Source organism: Lactuca virosa, chromosome 6 (genome assembly GCF_052849685.1).
Source record: "Lactuca virosa cultivar CGN04683 chromosome 6, Lactuca_virosa_CGN04683_v6, whole genome shotgun sequence".
Lineage (NCBI taxonomy): Eukaryota > Viridiplantae > Streptophyta > Magnoliopsida > Asterales > Asteraceae > Lactuca > Lactuca virosa.
Window position 1 is genome coordinate 177878449 of NC_136431.1, and position 9694 is coordinate 177888142.

Sequence of the window (9694 nt, forward strand, 5' to 3'; positions counted from 1 at the left end):
TAAACTAGAGTGACATAATTAGTAAGGGTTTTAGATTTCTTACCCTTCTTTTATTATCTATTTCTTTTGTATTTGTATTTATCTATGTAGGAAACCATTTGACGCTTGAGGCTGCCTTTCGAGGATTGAAATAGATCGGTTATTTTTAGAAGGATTTGTGCATTTGTCTGTCCATTGAGTTGTTTTGTGTAAAACACTATTTAGCTTTTCAAATTGGCAATGTGGGGTTGAAATGGACATTTGTTTTCCATTTGGTTAGTCCTACCTTTTATCGGACTATGTATCGTAGTTTTTTGAACATGTTTTCCTATTTTAGTGTGCCTTGCTGATCTGATCTTCTAGAAGATGTTTTTAGGCAGTCAACGAATGTTGCCTTTTTTTGTAATTACATTTTTTTCCGTCTTCATCAAAGATGTGTTTTCAAGAACAACATGGTTATTTATGGGATATCCAGTTGGGTTGACAACCTTTCAAATTTAGTTGGGTCATGCGTCAATACCATGTGCAAAACACTATAGGTGAATAAGAGGGAGGGTATGGACATGCTACAAGGTAAGACCAAACTTCAACTCATTTAACTTTTTGTAAGTTTTTATACAAAATAAATAGTTTTTTCGATGGAATTGTTGGTTGTGTTAGACTTTTTTTATATATAGATGCATCAATTTAGATTACATATGTTATGAAACTTTTTTTATATGTTTATTGGTTCTTAGGTGGTGACATTGTATTAGAAAATTCATTTTCTATACATTTTTATATGATTCGACATAGAGCAACCAATTTAAAATTAAAAAATTATAATAGTTTACATGTTTGATTGTCAAAGGAATTGGACTACGAATGAGGAGTAATGAAAACCTTGAATGGTGGTATCTCTAGATTTATGTCATAATTGAATGTTGTCGACTTGATAATCGCATGTGTCATGTAATGCATTTTATGTCGGATTTCGCAAACCAAACATACCCTGATTTCTTGTCATCTTAGGCTAAAGGGAATCCTTACGCGTGAATTGTAAGCGAAGATGAGGCCTAGGTATTTTACCATTCCATAACCAATTCACTAGGTTGTAGAAATGGTGTTCACCGGTGGATAGGTAGTGAAAGGGCAAAAAAAAAAAGAAAAAGAGAAAATGTGTGATCATTGTTGTTGCTTGATTCTTATTAGTTGTGTTCCTCCGTCTTTGTAGAGACTCTACAGCCAAGCCACCAGACGTTGGGATGGTGTTCACACATCCTTGGGGCTGCCACATAGGCTTTCACGTGTGACTTGAGGCTCCATTCCGGATAGCCTTAGACAAGAAGAATATCAAATTTTGAAATGACATGATATCATTTTGGAGTGAAAAAAATTGGTGACCCGACTTTCTTAAATGACCAATGACAGTAAGGCAATTATCAAAATAAACAAAATGGTGGCGAAAATTCTCTCAATAATGCAAGATCAGATAGAGTTTTCATGCCCCAGAAATTTTGGTGGATTTTTTTGTGTGTGTTGTGGACATGTCTCAAACGATGAAAACCAAGATAGTTGTGTGGTTGTGTTTGTAATGTGCAGGATAGAAGTTGTTATCATGATTTAATGCTCTAACAGTGTTACATGTAATATATGGTTAAATCATTTGAAATATAATGGTACACACATATGTTGTTATGGACTTATAGTGTCTACATCTTTCAATATATAAATAACGTATTTATTTGAAATCCAAAAATCACTTTCACAAAATAAAATTTTCCATGTGCATGTCGATCGACACTCATGGTCCAATTTAATCATAAATGGAAAGGCCAATATTAGTTTGAATACTCTACTACAAAATTGTCATCTTTTAATTTTTAGGTTATGTTTGACGTACTAGCTGAAAAACTAGCTTATAGCTGAAAAACTAGCTGATAAAAAATAACGTTTGGTAAACTAGCCGAAAAAACATAAAAAATAGTGTTTGGTAAGTTAGCTGGAATATATATATATATATATATATATATACCTAAAATGACATTTTAAAAAAATGTGGTTCCATAACTAATTAAGGGGTATATTTGAAAAAAATTATAAGAAAACTCCTAAAACACTAGTGTAAGTAGTTTTTTAAAAAATTATGTTATAAACTATTTTTTAGCTTACCAAAAATTACAACTTAAAAAAATTCGAAAAATAAACTAATTTATTAGTTAGTCATGACACACGACAAATACAATCTTAGAAGCCATATCGGTAAAGTAATAACTATCATATATCCATATATCCTCAATAAAATCATTTTGTTACGAGTCTTACCGTTTTGATTCACCATTTAATATATATTACATTTTTTATTTTATTTAAGTTTCAAATATTTAGTTTTTCTTTACTAATTAATCACTTCTATTAACTTTTCATATTTTATTTACGAAATATAAATTTATAATAATTATATGATATTTTCAGTTCTCGATTTGTCAATAACGTTTTCAAACTTTTCAGTATATGGAAATTAATTACCAAACTGAAAATATATAGTTTTAAATTCATAATGATAATATATAGTTTTAAATTCAAAATGATCGCCTCGAAAATTAATATCGATAACTTTATATCATTTATTTAATAGTCTATCATAATAAATCCAAATATTTTTGTCAAATGTCATGTATTCATTGCATTTGATAGGTATTATTTTCTAAGATTTTTTTGATTTTTTTTTCCACTTGTTGTTTTATGGTTTTTTTTTCAATTTATTAAATTTCACAAAATATTTATATATAATAATTGTAATAAATGTAATAATAATAATAATAAATGCATATCAATTTCATTAATGTAACTTTCCTTTAAAATTCTAAATTTTCTAAATTTAATCCAATTATTTTTTGTTTATTTATTTAAATTTAAAAGAGAAATGAATAAGGTTAAAAATTAAAAATTAAACATTACATTTCAATAATTCAATATTTTTTTCTTTATAAATTCAAACTTTCTAAAATGTAAAATCTCCATACTTATTTTTTTAAGAATAAACGCGTGTAGTATACGCGTCTCACAATTAGTCTATACTAATAAATCAAAATAATTTTAACACGTGTCAATTCCTCAATACTTTTGACACATGTAATTATGCGGGATTTTTGAATTACTGAAATTGTACATGTCATTATGTGATATTTTTATTTTTTTATTAATAAAAGTTAATCAGTTTCACTAACTAATACATCTATTATATATGTAAAATATGCATTGTATTAAATGTCTAAATCAACACTGTAATTATGAAAACATTTATTATTTAAGGTAAATATATTTTTCTCTGTAAAATGAATATAATAGTGAATTTACTTTTAATCTTGTTAGACTTTAAGATGATGTAGGCATGAGTAAAAAGTTGTCACTAACCCATTATCAAAAGACTCTATTTTTTGTTGTATTTGTGTATCTACAATCTTTATTTTTTTATGTTATATGACAATTAAGTTGTATATATAATTTACATTGTATACATTTAATCAGTGACGGACGCAGGAATTTACGTAGTAGTGGCACAAAACCAAAAACAATGAGTTTATTCAAGACTTTTGACACATGTAATTATGTGGGATTTTTGAATTACTAATATTGTACATGTCATTATGTGATATTTTCTATTTTTTTATTAATAAAAATTAATCAATTTCACTAATTAATACATCTATTATATATATAGAATATTCATTGTATTAAATGTGTAAATAAACACTGTAGATATTAAAGCATTTATTATTTAATGTAAATATATTTTTCTCTATAAAATGAATATAATAGTGAATAATTTGTGTTTTTCTAACACCAAATACATTTATTATGAATTGTTTTATTAAATGAATTAAAATAATGAAATGTTAAATAACAATATTGTAAAAGTTGAGATATAATAACTTTAGTGATGAGTTTTAGGATTTTAAATTTCCAGTAGCTAATTCGCTTTTAATCTTTTTAGACTTTAAGATGATGTAGACATGAGTAAAAATTCGTCACTAACCTATTATCATAAGACTCTATTTTTGTTGTATTTAGTCTATCTACAATCTTTATTTTTTTATGTTATATGACAATTAAGTTGTATATATAATTTATATATTATATATTTAATCAATGGCGGTCGCAGAAATTTACGTAGTAGTGGCACAAAACCAAAAACAATGGTTTTAATTTTTTGATTTTTCGTGTCGTGTAGGGTTTTTGTTGGGTTGACACATTAGACGGGTTGTATGTGATTGACCCGGACACGACACGTTTAATAAACGGGTTAGAACACATGACACAGACACGGAATAAATATATATTTATATCTATTAAATATAAATAAATAATTTTTTTAATGTATTCATATGTTTTTAAATGTATAAATACACTTTTAGAAATATACATATGTTTTAAAGTATATAAATACCTACTTAAATATATAAGTATGTTTTGAAACATATAAATACATTTAAAAACATATTTTTTTAGCTTTAGAAATAATTTATATATTTAAAATATTTAAAATAAATGTATACATTCATAAATATATAATAATAATAATAATAATAATAATAATAACTAATAATCAAGTAATGATATTAGAAATAATCACATTGATACATTCATTTTAAAAGGTCAAAGTTTTATACCAAAAGAGAGTGATAGCCTAGTGGTAAGGTTTAAGGCTAAGTTGTTGATGTTGTGGGTTCGAATGGTTCCAATTATAATTTTATTACGTGGTCTTTTTTAAGGAGAGGGGTACTTATAGTCACTTGTTTTTTTTTGAATTTCAAATATATATTGAGTTCATCTTTAAATCTTCCAATTGCACTTAAGAGTTAAGACATTGTATTCTCGTATTGCAACAAAAAGTTGTCAAAAGTTGTTGTTGCTTGCAATGCTTCTTTCCGAGTGACCGGTTCCAAAGGTACTTATTCATCATCAACCGAATTTTGAATGGTATCCGCGATAATTTCTTCAATGCTTTGAACCTCGTAACATTCATTATTTTCACCTGAATAATCCAACAACTCATTCACATCCATTTTGTGCCGATAATGCATTCTCGTAGTCAAGTTCTCAAGCTCACGAATGTCTTCTCCGGAATTTACATTGTTTAAATCATTTGAGACGATTGGATTAGCCGAACATGGTTAAATATTTTTTGAAGTCATGTTTGGCAGTAGAAAAAACAACTCAATGTTTTGCAACCCTTCAATATTTTTTGAATGGGTTGGACAATTATCCACTACCAAGAGAATTTTTCGACCGTGCATTTGATCATTTAGCCAACGACATGAAAATTTTGAAGGTCGATGCATTAATTTAAGAGTTGCTCATGAATATAAGTCAACTCTTTAAATTAATAATTTATTAATTTATCGAACACTCATATACAAATAAAGTTATAGTTTCCAGCTTCTGGCTTCCAGCTAACTCAGGATATACCTTATCGGTAAGAGTGTACCCATTCTTGTATGACACTTTATTCTATTGAAACATCGGCCTTCCAAGATAGATGTTGAATACTGACAAACTGTCAAGACCATTGATGTCCTCGTTGGCACCCAACGACACCAAAAAACGCATGCAATATCCAAAGATCGTACGATGCGATTGCTTCTAGAATTATCGTCGGCTCTTTATGATCATCTTGCATGTATTAATCACACCATGTATTAGAGAATATTGCCCACATCCAACGCATAATATAATCAATGCTACCTAGCATTCTCATGAACTAATGCTTGTTTTGTGTCGTGTAGAATTGGTGAATATCATTAGTCGTATTTTTGTGCAAATAGTGTTTTTGCATAAACCAAAACCACAACTTTAGCAAACTTGTAAACATTATCTTATGTAGTCTGTTCATACATCCTCAAATACTCATCCCATGAGTTTGCTCCCATGTCAAAAACCATTGCCCGAGTCTCGCATCCAATTTCTATTGAATATATGGAAAACCAACTCTTTCAAGTCATCAACTATAAGTAGAAATAGTTTTTTTCTCATTCATAACCATCCTCTAAACTTTTGAGCGTATATAACATCATCAACAAAGTAGTCTTATATGAGATGTTTGTGTCTGGTTTCACGATTTCTCCGTAAATGACTTTTTCTCGTTCTCGAACACGAACTTTCATCTTATTGTTCTCGATACAACGTGATTGGTTTCCTATAATTTTTCTGATAAAATTTGACTCTCGTAATGCCAACACATCCAACGAAGTAGAAAATGATGATGATATTGTGAAATTACTAAATGACTAGAGAATGTTGAGTATTTTTGTTACGGTGAAAAAAATAAATATGATTGGTATTTAAAGTTTGGAAAATGTATATGTATATTTATAAATATCTAACGGCTAGAAAAACAAAGGGTGGGATGCGATGAGTTCTTTCTCCTGCAGCAACCTTCAACGCACAAAACACATCACAAGATATGTCAATTTAGCAAAGAATATGTGACACCAGTACACCACCCAACTTACCTGTTATAACAGGATATATCAATTTATGAAAGGATAAATTACAAAAGTTTTTTTGCATTTGAGCATGATTGCAAAAGATCATTGTCATCAACCACATGGCCCTGCCACGTCATGTGACAACTAGAATGAAACCAGAAAACTGACATTATTGGTTTTTTTTATACAAGTTTTTTGGGTATTTGAGTCAAAAAGAAATCGTAGTACAACAGAAAAGAAAATTGCAATAATCCTTATTTTAAATAGTTTTTAGTTGTTAAAATTATATAACTCGTCTAATTTATATCAATATCTTTATTTTCACATATATTAACTAAAGGTTTTTATGTCTATATTTTTATTTTCACATATTTATACATTACATATTTGATATGTGAAATTTGTGATCTTTATACCAACAAAATACAGTTCTATTACTAAAACAAGTTTCAAACATACAAATATTTCTTATTTTTTTGTGATGTGAGCATGGTAAATCAGCAATTAGCAAAAATCAAACAAAACGTTTTACAACATAATTAACCGGAGTTAACTGTAACTTCACCGGCGCCGTCAGAACTTCCGACGTCGCCTTGCCACGTCCACACGATATCCTTCAACGCCGGTCTAATGCCTTCCTCACAGAACTTCTCGTACTCCAGAGTATCGCCGGAATCCTTGGTGAACTCAACCACCGTCATCTCTGCCGCCATTTCAAACACCTCCGCCGTCACTGCCAACGGTCCTTTCCGTCCCTCCTCCGTTCCATCTATCCTCACCTTGAAATCATCCTCCGTCTCAACGATAAACCTCAGCCCCCGCGCCGCCGCTTCTATCCTCTCCACGATCGCCGCCGCTGAAAATTTCGACGTGAACATTGACGCCACCTTCTTCTTCTCCTTGCTCTCGAACAAAGTAGATAAGTCAAATCCAGACGACATAGATGAAATCAGCTCAAAAGCGTTGAAAAACGAAGGCGATGATATTGATTTTTTCAATCCAGGTGTCGGATCTGGAGATGAAACTCTTTCTCTCTTTGATCGAAACGAGCTGTTCCGGGAAATACCCCGCCGGTACCACGGCACACGATTTATTCCTTCAATCGAGATCCGCCGCTCTGGATCCGCCATCAGAAGTTTCGAGATCAGTTTCCGAGTTTCCGGGGAGAACCACAGCGGAAACTCATACTCCGCCTTGAAGATTTTCCGGTACAGATTCATTAGATTCTCATCGTGAAACGGGAGGAATCCGGCTAACAACACATACAAAACGACGCCGCATGACCATATATCAGCCTTCGCACCATCATACCCCTTCTTCCTTAACACCTCCGGTGCAACGTAAGCAGGAGTCCCACACTGTGTATGTAGAAGTCCATCGTAACGCTTCTGCTCCGGCAGAGCAGAGAATCCGAAATCCGTGATTTTTAAGTCATCATTTCCGTTGAGAAGTAGATTCTCCGGTTTGATATCACGGTGAGAGACACCACGGCTATGGCAAAAATCAACGGCGCTAATCAGCTGCTGAAAATACTTACGAGCGACATCCTCCTTGAGCCGTCCACCACCGGAGACCTTAGCGAAGAGTTCACCACCGGAGACATACTCCATAACATAATAGATCTTAGATTTAGTAGCGAAAACTTCACGAAGCTCAACGATATTGGGATGACGAACAAGCCGAGTGGCGGAGATCTCCGTTTGGATCTGCTCAACCATGCCTTGGTCTCGAACTTGATCCTTGTTGATGACTTTAATGGCGACACTTTCACCGGTGGAGACCTCCCGGCCATGGTAAACCTTGGCGAAGGTGCCTGTTCCGATGAGCTTCCCCTTCTCGTACTTCCCACCCAACAGCATATGCTTTTCTTCCTCCATTATTAGAGTCCCATGAATTGAATGAATGGATTGGATTGAAATCGAGTGATTGATAGATCATAGAGTTGTTGGATTCATGATGGAGGAGGAAGTTTTGGAGTATTTTATTGGGAAGGATTATGATTTATGGGTTGAAATGGTGAAATGGGCGGCAAGACAGAGTAAGAAGTTGAAATTATTTGGGTTCACGTTATCCGGATTCTTTGGAGACTTTCTCTTCGTATTACAACAATACAACGTGTAAAACCAATCTTATCTAAATTATAGTTGAGAGTGTAGACTTTTATAAGGAATTTATTTATTTATTGGTTACATTGGTGGTAAAAAACATCCCTCACACTCTTGAAAGAAACATGTAACGTGAAGAACCAAAATAACCCTAAACAAATGTTACTCAACAAATATCTATTTCATGTACCTATCAATCCTTAGTTTTAGATACTACAACTAAAAATTCTATGTTTGAGTATCTTAGAGTGTGACTAGAAATTTGGTGACATGAATGAATAAAGAAAAACCTCGAATGACTATCTCGAAGGGATAAGTGTTTGGAGTATGTTGAGGTTGTTTACTTGTTGTACATGGGTTCGGCCATATAGTTACTAGTTTTTATAGTTATAAGTATGGACTAATATTATAAAAGTCCTAAATTTTTAACCCGTAATTGGAAAAAGCCCTAATATTTTTTTTATTATTGCTATGACCACAACTTTCTCGCAGAATTATCACTCTAGCCCATTAACGAGTTTCATGGTTAACTTGGTTAATTTTTTTGCAAAATCAGTCCCAAAAGTTCAAATTTGGTCCCTGAGGTTTGCAAAAAATTACACAACATGATGTTTTAACTTTATTTTTCGTTTTTTGTATACTTTATTTATTTTCGGTTTTTTTATAAATATATATACATTTTTTATTTTCGTTTTTGTATATACTTTATTTATTTTCATTTTCTAACTTTATTTTTCAACAATTTGATTTTTTTTTACCTTTTATAAATTACTATAACAAGTTTTTTATAGAGACCGATTATTATTATTATTATTATTTTTCTTTTAGTCTATAATTAAATTGAAAAATATTATCTTGAATTTAAACTATTGATATCACATATTAAAATATGATTTAATTTCCAAGTTATATAACACATTGAAATACTAATTCTCAATAAACAAGCTAATTTTTTTTAATTTTCATTTTTTCGTAACATAAATATAATAGCACTAAAGAAAAAAAATAAAAAGATAATAAGTTGGACCGAAATTACAAATATAAACATAACAAATTTATTTACTTGAATAAAAATAAAAAAAATTACAAAAACTATAAATTATATAAATTGTAATATTATCTAAAATATTAACACATTTT

The 9694-nt window shown here is 30.8% G+C and overlaps 1 pseudogene; it reads right to left on the bottom strand.

Moving 5' to 3' along the window:
- Positions 1-6858: 6858 nt before the first annotated feature.
- LOC145119444 (CBL-interacting serine/threonine-protein kinase 25 pseudogene) lies at positions 6859-8579 on the bottom strand (annotated as a pseudogene).
- Between the last annotated feature and the right edge of the window lie 1115 nt (positions 8580-9694).